The sequence below is a fragment of the Drosophila eugracilis genome, unplaced genomic scaffold, assembly GCF_018153835.1.
Source record: "Drosophila eugracilis isolate 14026-0451.02 unplaced genomic scaffold, ASM1815383v1 contig_75, whole genome shotgun sequence".
NCBI lineage: Eukaryota > Metazoa > Arthropoda > Insecta > Diptera > Drosophilidae > Drosophila > Drosophila eugracilis.
Window position 1 is genome coordinate 1 of NW_024573645.1, and position 12,210 is coordinate 12,210.

Here is a 12,210-nt window from a genome sequence, read left to right on the forward strand (position 1 = left end):
ATGAATATAAATAAAAGATATTATTCACTAACAGCTTACAAGTTTTTATAGCTAAGCTATATAGTTCGGTTCTCATCATATCATTACTATCTGTATGGCTATTAGGAACCAGTTTCCAAGCTGTTACCACTATGAAAGAGTGTTTTCCCACATAATCCGCTTCTGCGCACTCCAACTGAATCAGCTGTTAACTCAAACATGCTGTTCCCATTATAATCCGTACAAAAACAAGTAAGGGATACAAGACCTCACATGCACCCCGAGAACTGTTCTACACTCAGCTGTTTTTGACACGCTCTTCCTAAGAACAGATTCTCTTTGCCCTGACCATAGATAACCGAGAAAGTCTTGCCACCAAACACGGCGAATTCTGAGGGCCTTTCTCTCTTAGCCGAACGAAAACCTGCGGCCTAGTGTTATATTCTCCGTCCGGAAACGAGAGCCGGAGACCACGAAGTGTGTACGAATGGAGGCGAGGACTCTGTTCGGGTGACGAAACAAGCCGATTCCGATTTCTGGGTGCGTGTACACAGCCTCCGTGCATATCTGATGGCCAGCGAGCAAATCAGTCAGATGCGTGGCGAACGTTGAATTTAACGGTCGGTTTGGCAGTGAAAGTGGAAAGTGGAAGCCATCGCCTTGCTCCACAAGCGAATTGTTTGGTGCGAAAAATATAAAACAGAAGGGCAAACAAAAATTCCAAAAAATAGCTACATATACCAAAAGGAATATATAAAAGTGAATTAACAAAAAGATAGTTAAAAAATAGTGTTTAAACATTGAGGGGAAAGAAAGTGTTCAAACAGTCGATTGGAAAAGTGTTCCGAAAGTTAAACTTTAAACATAAAATCAAGTGCCCCTTGGAGTTGGAGTCTTCAAATTTGCTGGTAAATTATTCAAGCAAGTTTATATTTTCCTTCGGGGTGGGAGATGGAGACTAGAATCCTTAGAGCCAGAAGTCTATGCCGCCATAAAGTTATACAAATTATTGCCTTTCTGACTGCCATTTCGGTTGGCTTTAAACTTTCGGTTCACGCAGCGTTCGCATTAAATTTCCTATTTTGTTGTTTTCCTGCCTTTTATTTCCTTTCCGCTATTCGCGTGGCACATGCGGCGTATACGCAATGTATTTGCTCCCATCTGTACTTGTGTGTGTGTGTGCGTCTGTATCTCTGTGTATAACCTACATTTTTGTGGTCCTTGTTGTTTTTCCGTTGACAGACTGACAGTCAGACAGTACCCGAAAAGAAAAAAAAATGGATCTTGAGATGGGACCCTGTAACTGTGACTTTACCAACTTCGAGTTAATTTTATGGCTTTACGGTCTTTGTTTGCTTCGCTTAAATACCGACTGATCCACAAGTTGGCGGTCTCTATATTAATTTTTGTATTATGACCAAATAGTTTGGGCCCGAAGTTCGGTCTCTATTTTGGTGTATGTATATCCCGACGTTTGTCTTCATCAAGTCGGTCTAACTTTTACCAAGTGATTGTTGATTTTGTTTGATTTGGTGTTTTTGTTTTGGTTGTAGCTGTTGGCTTTATTTGATTTTAGTACTTTGGCAAAGTCAACATTCGTTAGCAAAAATTTCGCTCACGTTCCATTCGACCGAGTTCTCGATTTCATGAGTTTTGGATGCTGCTGGTCCGTGTTTGCTCCTCTGTTCCGCCGCTTAGCCATCACTTCTCCCTAAACAAGTATATATATATATATATATATATTCCTATTCCAATTCCTGTTTTTGTCTCCAACTGTCTGGCTTACCCTCCCTATTTGTTTTTACCGCCTCATGCACTGTGCATACTGCGCAGAGTACACAAATAAATAGATATATATAAATCGGGTGGATATATGCGCCCGATTCCGCTGTAGTTGCTGTGGTGAGTGGAGCTAAGCTGGGGCTGTCCTTAAGATTATTTATGCGGTGATTAGCCGCGCTGAATTATTGCTGAAATTATCAAGTGTGCTATAAAATTTCACTGCCATTTATTTGCACAACTTTTGGCGGGGCTCACGTACTACAAAACCAAACACCCGCATATACCAGACTCATCTCCATTTACTACTCCACTTCACTTCACTTCACTCCGCTTAAAGCGTTGCCGTCTCATGTGTATCGTTGGCTCGTTTTCAGCATCGGTTTTAGGGTTTTGGACTACTCCTGGTTGAGACTCGGGTGTTCGGGTGCGTGCGAGTGAGTGAGTGTAACAAATTGCCAGAGTTTGATTTTTAAGTGTGAAATATCGCACAACCGAATTGGATTAATTACACTGGGGCCCGCTTAGATTGCGTTGGCTTTATAAGCTAACGCACTTGCCATTGGGGCTTTTAAGGTTTTTTAGGATCGTTCTTGGAGAAAAAGGCTTACCAAGCTGGTAACATTGGATATTATATAGGGAAAATATATGTCATCTTTTTACCAACCTAAGAATAGTCTCCAAACTTCACAGTAACCCGCCTTTTTTTAAACGGGTTTGCCAGAAAACCATTACCTCATATTGTTAGCTAACTGCTTTATGCGCTTTTGGAAGATATCTTGATTTGATATTTATAGGTTACAAACCAGGCAGCTAGTAAGGTGTATTGGAAGGTACAAAAATATTTATAAATATTTTCAAGAATTAATAGCTTAATTCTTGTTCAGCATCCAGCTGTTGGCCAGAGCTGATTATTAACTTATCTATAATATTTATGAAGCTGCCACAGTTTCCTTGGGGCGATCAAGATGAGAGTCTGACAACTAAACATAAATAGCTTGTAGAACCAAATAAGGATTATCCTGCTGAGGGTCGAGGGAAATGAGATTTTCCAGCAGGCAGCAGGCAGGAACGCCCACTTTCAACAGCGCCCAGTTAGCCGGCAACTAATTGGCTAAGCCCCAACCTGAATTCAAATTAGATACTGAAGCTGGCTCTGCGGCCAGTCCAAAGTCTCAGCTGTGCGGAGATTAATTACATTTAAATAAACACGAATGCCTGCAAACATGGCCAAGACCGCAACAGTTACATGAACAATTCAACCGAATAGACAACAATAGACAGCCGACAACTCACTCAACTCGTCTCGTTTCAATTGGATTCAATTTCATTTTGCTACTTTAAGCTGATTACAGCCAGAGTTTTGGGCCAAGTTATACATTTTGCACAAACTAAATGATTAGCTTTGGTTGCAATACCAGCAAATTCTACTTACCAGCAAAATGTTGTACATTTGATGAGGGTCTCTCGGACGTCAAGGGAAATACACAATGCTGTTCATTAAACTAGCAGTAGTTGCACATCACTTTCAAACTGCTTTAAGGAGATTTTGTTTTTAAATCTTCAGAGGAGTGCTTATGTTTTTCGGATTTAATCTTTAATTTAATTTTCGGACATTTTTTAACATTATTACATTAGTATTATTTTGTTGAACGCAGCTGTATATGGTTATATCTTTTGGTAAATGAAAGTCAAAGCCGAGTTTAATGCCGGGTTTAGTGATAGGAAAAGCGAGCCTCTTGCATATGGCAAATGCCCAATGATTTATGATGGGGAATGGGCCAACGCAGTCAGCAGACTTTTGTCCCGTTCACAATTGGTGGTGAAAAGCGTGAAAAACTGTCGGCCACATGGAAAATCTCGGCGTGAGCGTGTGGGGTAATGTGGGAATGCGGCAGAGTAAATTCAATTTTACGTTTCACAACTCAGCATGATTTCTATCAAGGAAAGGGGAATCTCCTTTTCCACATTGTGTACCGCAAACTGATTGCTTTCGGTGGTCCCTCGTCTGTCTGTGTGTAGAGCCAGAGATCCTGGGCGGGTGTAGTCTGTGTGTGTTAGCCCCAAAAGCAGGCTACATAAAAAAATCACTAAAAACTTGTAAAAGCATCAAAGCGCACTTTCTGAGCTCTCTGCTCGAAAAGTTAGACTTGCTCGGCCCATTGTTGTTGTATCCTTAGTGTTTCCTTTTACTGGTCATATTGTTGTTGTTGTGGCTGCTGTTGTTGTTGCTACTGCCGCCGCCGGTGGAAAGTTCACAACTTTTCAAGTGAGTTCTGAGGGCGGTTTTTCGGTGGTCTAGCTATTGGCGAAATTGCTTTCTGATAGCTTGCCTGGTGTATTTATGCAGTTTTAATGAGAGCTGCTTCTTAAGCGGTTGTTGTTAATACAGGAAATTAATAAGTTAAGTAGCCATTAGGTGGCTGAGTGCAAAGTTCAATCGTTGAACTTTGGAGTCTGAAAATGTTTTACTCTGGCACTGGGAAAAATCATATCTATGTCTATATTAAATCTTAAACTCAAGTTTAAAGGGTATTTTGTTGTTATAGATTGTGATATTTATCTTTAACAATCTTTTGAACTTATTTTGAAATTGAAAAAGGGAAAAAGATTTAAACCACTAAACCACATAGCAATTTGTATTTTGAACCTATATTTTCTCAGTGCTGTCTGAGAAGTAACACAAGCCTCTCTTGTCTGTGCTTTTTTAGAATCTTTTTCGATTTCTTATACATTTTTTTTGACTTGCTGCTTAAGCCGCGTTTTATTTTCACTTGAGGCAAGTGCAGTCATCTGTGAAAATATTGGCAAAACTCAAACAGCGCCAGCATTTGACATAAATCCTTATTATCCCTTTGTGCACAAATTGACATTGCACTTGTAAGGCGATTGCCGAGACTCTGCTTGACATCCCCTCTCTTATGGCCCCCTTTGCCGCAGACTCTGGATTTCTACCAACTTTTATCTGTGGCTTTGTTTTCACTGCCAATGCAGTGGGAGTGGCATTAGCAGCATCCGACAAATGCAAGAAGCCCTGGCAGTCCTGAAAGCCAGCTTCGTCCTCTACACGTCCTCGCACTTAATTGAGGCTGACACACCGCTGCAGAGAACGAAAGTTAGGGGACTTCGTAAAATATAACCCTAATATCCTTTTTAATCAAGATTGAGCTATATTTTCAGATCATTTTCGAATATTTTTTTTATCGTTTTCCTATCTTTCTCCAAGGCAGTTTTCTATATAAAATGTTACTTAAGTGGTTTTATGTAGTAAATCATAAAATAACCTTAGTTTTTTTTAGAAGAAACTTCTTATTTTGTTTTTCTTCAAATTTTAATCCTATGTGGTTCAGTGTAGCCTCTCTCGCATAAAGTGCACGAAATTAAAATTCATAATGTTGACTTTAATGGGGCTAATGCTGAAATATCAAAGCTGCTGGATTAGGTGGCAGCCAGCACATCTCATAGATTAGCCCGGCTGCCATGTAAGCGGAGCCAAGAAAATCCTGGCCAAAAGGCGTCTTCTTCCTGTCAGCCATCCTGGCATTTTATTATGCGACACGCAGCCCAACCACCTTGGCCCCAAAAAGGCAATGGAGCAGAGGCACCCGGCACAACTTTGACGTTATTAAATTATGCGGAGATTTGCGCAGTTTTTTTTTTTTTGTTGCTTTTTTGCTTTTTGGATTTTTTGAAAGCCTCTTGACGTTCTTAATGATGAGCCAGCTAACATGGCCGCCGACTAGGCCGAAATTAAATTATTTTATTGCCGGAAATTCATTAAATCATGCCTTTATGCAATTTCCAGACTACATTGCTGGCATACCCAAGTGGGGAATCTGTCAATTTATCGGCCTTTTTTTCGACCTGATAGACAGCCTGTCGGAATTTTTGGTCGTTGGGGTGGGGCCACGCCGCTTTCCGCTACCCGGAAACTCCTATTGATTAGTACGTGCCGTTGTTAACATTTCTATTATGCTTGTTATAACGTTTATTTTATCGTTTACCCGGTCGCGGAAAATCGATTGAGTTGTGATCTATTTCCAGACACATGCTCAAAAGCCCCAAATCCCTAGCAACGCGACGAGACAATGCAAATCTGACACCGCCAGGCAGAGTGGAATTATATTTATGTTTTCAATGGACAGACTGCAAAAACGGAAAGGAATCGGAGCCGAAGAGCTTAGTCCGGGCAAAACCGAAAAACCAAAACAATCATCAAAATAGAATCATAAAAACAGTTAGCAACGATCATAAATTTTGCACAAAGGCATAAAAACTGTGCCACGTGGGGTGCGACATAAAACAACCGATCCCCCCTCCGTGCAAAACGTGTATACTGGGACGAATATATATATATATATATCTGGTGGATATATGGCCTCGACATTTGCTGGCCGAATAATCCCTGCAAATCAGCAGTTTTCCCAGTTTCGTCTAATAAATCTAGGAACAATAAAAAGAACAAATTTACATTTTTATAGAAGGCCAAGAGAAATCGTTAGTCGATATACAATTTAATATTCGATCCAATCGGGCTTACCTTGCGTATGTGTAATGCCCATGAAATTGCATTGCCGTAATATCGAATACGAATACAACTTTGTCTGACTGCCCCAATGGAAATATCTCATTAAAATGCTAATCGACTTTAGTCACTCATTTTATGAGTACTACATGACCATCGCACTTAAAGTTTGTCTTTAAGCGGGAGAAGAGATTTATTTTTGGTCTAATAAATCATGAAAGACCAGACCAGACCAGGCCAAAAATAAATCTGTATCTGTATAAAAAGCCGTCGTCGCACCACCCGCTAACTCGCGTAATTTGCCAAGAAAGCACTCCCCTCGCATTAACTGAATAAAATATGAAAAAATTGCGTTAATTTTTTAGCATGTTGCGTGGCCAACGCAATTTGTCCACTGGCTCCTATTTTTCTAAACACTGAGAGATGGAATATGAGGGGATATGAGTTGTATTTATAAATTGTATGCCCTCATAATAATATTTTTAAAGATTTAAAAATGATTTAATAATAATTCTGCAGTTTATATCCTAGAATTTGTTAAAAAAAATACATTCATATCAACCAAATATTATTAAAATTAAAAAACTACTAAAGTGTAGTCATTAATTTTCTGCTGTGTACCCAAACGACTCCCCGATGATTTGGGCAGCAACAATTTTAAGCACTTGACATGAAAATTGTGTAACAAACCTCAAGCCAGGCCCATCTGTAAAATTAAACGCACGCGAAAACTCGTGCTCCACTGCGTAGTGCCCACTCCGATTTTCCAATTTCAGATCCTGAAGCCCAGTATCCCCCTCGTCGACCGATGCTGCACTGATGTTTATCATAACCGCCTACAACAACCACAATGACAGGGACCACAGCAACAATATGGTTGGCCATAGCCGCACCCAGCCAAATAATTTGCTGGCAGGCGTAGCTAATGACCAACTCGTGTAAGTGCGATGGATGGATGGTTGGTTGGGGGGTCGGTGAGTCGGCGGGTCCGTTGCTGGGATAGAGGATGAAAAATCAGGACACAGTAACCACCCAAAAAAGAAAAACCAAAACACACACAGCTCAAAAACAACAGCAACAATCACAAGTTTTGTTACAAGCAAAATGATGGCATGAATTCATCATGGGAGTGCTGGAAGGAAAGAGCCACCGACTCGGACTTTGCCACTGTCTCTGTCCCCAATCCTTGTTTTCCACATCCCTGCTCACCCTGCTCCTGTTTTTTGTTCGTAGGAAATTTAAAATAAAGTGCACTGAGGAAAAGTCTTAGGAAGAACTTGAATAAACAAGACTCTCTCCTTGAACTATTTAAGCTAAATGATAATTTGATTCTATAAGACTTAAATCCTTTTCTTTTCAAAGATTCTTATCTATATTCAGTAAACTTTAAGCCCAAAAGAGTGGTATCGACATATTTAAATACTTCATAAGAGCTGTTGATTAAAAATATAAAAAAAGAGCCTGAAAAAATAAACATAAAGAGTCCAATGAATACCAAAGCGCTTTATACATTTAAACCGTGAATCTTGATTTAAGAACAATGCTTCTTTGTTGACTTTTGACTGTTGATTTTAGAGCTGTTTTTCTTATATTTTTTTCGCTGTGCAAGGACACAAAGTCCTGCCCGCTGCAGGGGGATAAACAGTGAGGAGAAGGACGATGAGGAGTACGGCGACATCGTTCGCTAATTTTATGCTCTTTTGTGATTTTTGTGCCGGACACACCCTGTGGGCATGTTTAGTGTCCTTTCACTTTCCAAGTAAATGCAAACTTTGCGCGCTTTTGTCATTAGCGTTGATAGCTGTAACGTGAACAGGAAGTTGGGGAGATACAAAGTGGGTGGATGGAGGGATGGAGATACAGAGCTCCTTGCTGGATGCCTTTTTGGCCGCTTTTCACGTGTTGTTGGCCCTATTTGTAGCCGGCACTGTTGTTGTCGTCATCTGGTTTGCGGTCCCCAACAGTTTGGTTACTTTTAATGAGCGGGGCGTGGCACACGGCATGAAACATTGGCGGTGAGCGGTGGGCGGTAGGCGGTGGGTGATAGTAGGAAAAGTAGGGGAAATGGGTGGGGTGCTCTCATTAAGTTGCGGTCGTACAGTTTTATTTCACTCCTCGCTAATGAAAGTGAATTATTAAATGAAAGCCAAGCAGCTGAATGGCGGTAGTTGATTCTTTCGCCGAGTGTTGAACTTGTGACCCATCTACTAGTCGTTTTCTCAGTACTTGAAAAATCCTCTTCTCCCGAATAGACAAGTTTGCCACCAGTTTTGTTGACCCCCCGAGACTCTCTCCATATGGATTCTGACATCAAAGACATTCCTTCAGGAGGCAAGTGGGTAACCCACTTGGAAAAACTGAAATGGAATCAAATAAGGATCCGTTGTGGTGATGGCTGCTTATTAAAGTGCCATCGTCTAGACACATGCACATGCTTCTGCATATCAAATATGTATGCTAATGTCAGCATTTTTGAGAAGTTCAACAAAAAGTATCAGAAGAGCTTAAAATTTGTGAGTCGAGTGCTGGAGTACCCTTGCTGAGCTTTGCAACTCATTGTTGCTAAGATAATTTTCATTAAAGTATCCGAAAAGAGGTATAAAAAGTCTTTGAAAACTGGAGTAGAACTTTGTTTTTTCACATACCATTGGTTTTAATATGTACAAAAATCTTCAAAGGGTATATTCTTAGGGGCTCTACAGCTGAAGTAAATATTTCAAATATTTTCACATATTCAATCACTAAACAGAATGTTTTTATCATGACAAAGTTTTTTGTATAAGCCTTCTACCTTTCTTGCAGGAAATATAATATGCTTTTCTACGAAAAAGTTTAGCAGCATAAAAATAGCCCTAATTACACAGGGAGAAAGAAGAGCTTTCGGGTAGGTGGGTGTGATAGTATCAGCATATGTACAATTCATTAAATTTGCACTCCTTTTTAATTTATGCCCCAGATAAAAGCAACAGCTGGCCCCAGGAGACGCAGACAGAGGCAAATTAAATATGTTTTAAATAAATCAGCCGGGAATGTATGAATAATGAATGGGTCATGTCGACTGCCTGTTCTCAAACTTGGGCTTGGGCTTGCTTCATTTTGGTTTAGTTTTCTGTCGGTTTCTCTCTCCTTCTCTTTTTTTTTTTCATTTGAATTTACTGTGCAAATATTTGAGAAAACCACAAGACAAAACAGATTACTTTTGGTTATATTCGTAGGAACAATTTATGCAAATGTTTGAGCTATTGTTGAGGTGGATTGCGCATACGCCCTGAACTCTCTGTGCATACTTCCATGCTCAGCGGTGGGAATTTTCTTTAATTAGTGCAGCGAACTATGCTCAACGATGGGGTGCAAATGTTTCCCACTGTTCTCTGTGTGGCGGAGGTGTAATACTATTTTGTACATAATTGCAACGACAGGCGGGCCTCATTTGAAAGTTTTGGCATCCTTAACCGCAGCAAAGCAAAAACACCCATGCCAAACCAGAGGCTGCCACATCAGCAGCAGTAACTAAGCATATAATAACACTGAGCGGAAAACTATGTTGTTGGTTTTATATAATAATCCATATCAGACCTATAATTTTGTAAGAAAAGGAATTCCAAGTTAGTATTGAAGTTATTATTCGTAAGAACTTTTAGCGTTAGCTATATTGATCTCGGTATATTTTCTCAGTGTAAATAAATTTGTCTGCCTGTGGGTGTATACGCCGTGTTTGACGGACATACACACACACACACACACGTCGACGAGCATGTGTCTGAAACAACTTGGCGGCTTGCTAGCGCAAATGTGCAAATATTTCACTTGCAGCGCCTGAAGTTATGCAACACTAATTTGCAAGGCGTTGTTTTTGTAGCTGCCACTAATTAGCGTCTAATGCAGAAGCGGCAGCAATAATAATGTGGCTTCCCCATGGCATTCCCCCTCGCTTCCCTTGCTCCTTCTTCTCAATAAAAGCCCTAAGGATGCCATTGGCATAGCCATTTCCATTTTGTGATTCCTGATCAAGACGCTAACGCAATAAAAATCACATGAAAACAGAGCCAAGACATCAAAATGAAATCTCACCAAATGGCCGTGCATAAAACTTGACAATTTGTTGGTCAAAACTTCTCACTCCCTGGTCAAGTATTTTGCAAAACAATACGCCATTTAACTGCTTCAATTTGAGTTTGGTTGTAAAACTTTCCCTTTGCTAGAGAGTTAGACTTTTTTTCTTACCGCTGCCCCATTTCACGTATCTATATAAATCAGGGAGTGTAAGTGTGTGTGTGTGTGTGCATAACCTTTGAACCAGCGAAACAAAATGGTTGAAAGAAAAAAAATGCTTGCCAAGTTTATTAAAAGTTGCGGCAAGTTGCAGACTCTGTGGGGCTCTCAAACCCCCCTAAAAGGGCAAAAAGGGAGGTTAAATTGTTGGTGGTGATGGTAAAAGGGCGAAGTGAAAGGGGGCGTGGCAGGAAGTGAGCGCTGACAGCTAGCAACTGACAAATGCCAACGCTAACTCACTCAACTCCGCGCAAAATGAAATAAAAAATTCTCAAAATGGCCAAGAAGAAAGATTTCAAGTTTCTTCCTTCGCACTTTCTTGTTTTTTCTTTTGTTTTTACATTATTGCTGTTGTTGTTGTTTGTATTTTCTTATTTCTTACTCTTTTTTTTTTTTGGCAACATGTTTGAGCGGTTTTTTATTATTATTATCTTTGACCTGACCTGGGACCTTCCCTCCTCCTCCTTCTTTTTTCCCAACTTCCTATCCTTTTCTGCTTGTTTCTCAATTTTTATTTATGCACAAAGTTTTTGGCGCTTTCTTATGCATTTTGCGTGTAACCTTTGCGTATATTTCACAGTGTGTCATTGTGTTTTTAGGTCAATGGGTTGTGCATATATTTTGGAATGAAATACTAATGGGTCTTTGACCATTATGTTGCCATGGATGCAATTTGGGTGTGGAAAGGAAGAAAATTGAAAATTATTATTATTCTTTTCCTAGAAGACCTGAATGCTTGTTGGCCACGCAATGGGGTGAAAATGTGGCAAAGAAATTATACATTATATACAAAAATATTTTCTAGTTTTATTTTGGGAAGTATTCTTTTTTTTGAATTTGGAGTTTGAGGTTTTTATTAAGAATACGAAGAAATGAAACTTTTTAAGCTGATAGAAAACTTTAAAAATAAATTTTTGTTTATTTTATTCAATTTATTTTGGAAAAATCTTTTATCTTTGGAGACTTTTCAAAGTTGCCACTTTGATCGGTTTTAAATACGAGCCACAAGGCAGCTACCGACACAAATTCCAATAAACATCAAACATGCCTCACGATTGCATGGCAAACAGACCAAAAGTCCGACCATCTGAACTTTGGACATCAACTGCCGGACTCGCAGTTCAGCAAGCTTTGCTTAAGCATCGATAACGTGGCATCTCTTCCCCATCTCACTTTCTCTGTGCAATTCTCCTTGTATCTCCAGAGATGTTGATGACGACGATTCGATGAGTTGGGAGGGATAGAGGAGAGTGGATGTGCATGTGGATGTGAATGTGTATGCTTCCCGGCAAAACGGCTCTGATTGAACACAACAATTTTGAAATTGCTAAGCACACACGCACACCCACACTCGCAGGCCGAGTGGGTGGAAAATGGGAAAGTACAAGGGGCGTGGGCCAAAAGCTCTACACGTTCGCATTACGTGCTGGTGACATTAGTGCCGAAAACGAGCAAGTGAAAAATTTAAGCAGTCCTGTGTTCTGGCTTCAATCAATTGCCTGAAATTCGCATCTGCTAGAAGGCACTGTGAATAATATTTAGTTTGAATCAATGTTGGAACTCAAAAAATGTATATTGTTTCCATATTTCGGTATTGGTTTTAAGTTTGATTACTGCCCCTATGCATATTGGTTAAACATTTTAACGTACAGAAA

General features: G+C 40.0%; 1 protein-coding gene across 1 annotated transcript in view; it reads left to right on the forward strand.

The window, feature by feature from the left end:
- Positions 1-574: 574 nt before the first annotated feature.
- Positions 575-12,210, forward strand: part of LOC108117263 — a 47,817-nt gene continuing 36,181 nt past the window's right edge. Inside the window, 1 exon segment of the mRNA XM_017229616.2 lies at positions 575-887. The gene's annotated coding sequence lies outside the window, so the exon portion shown is untranslated.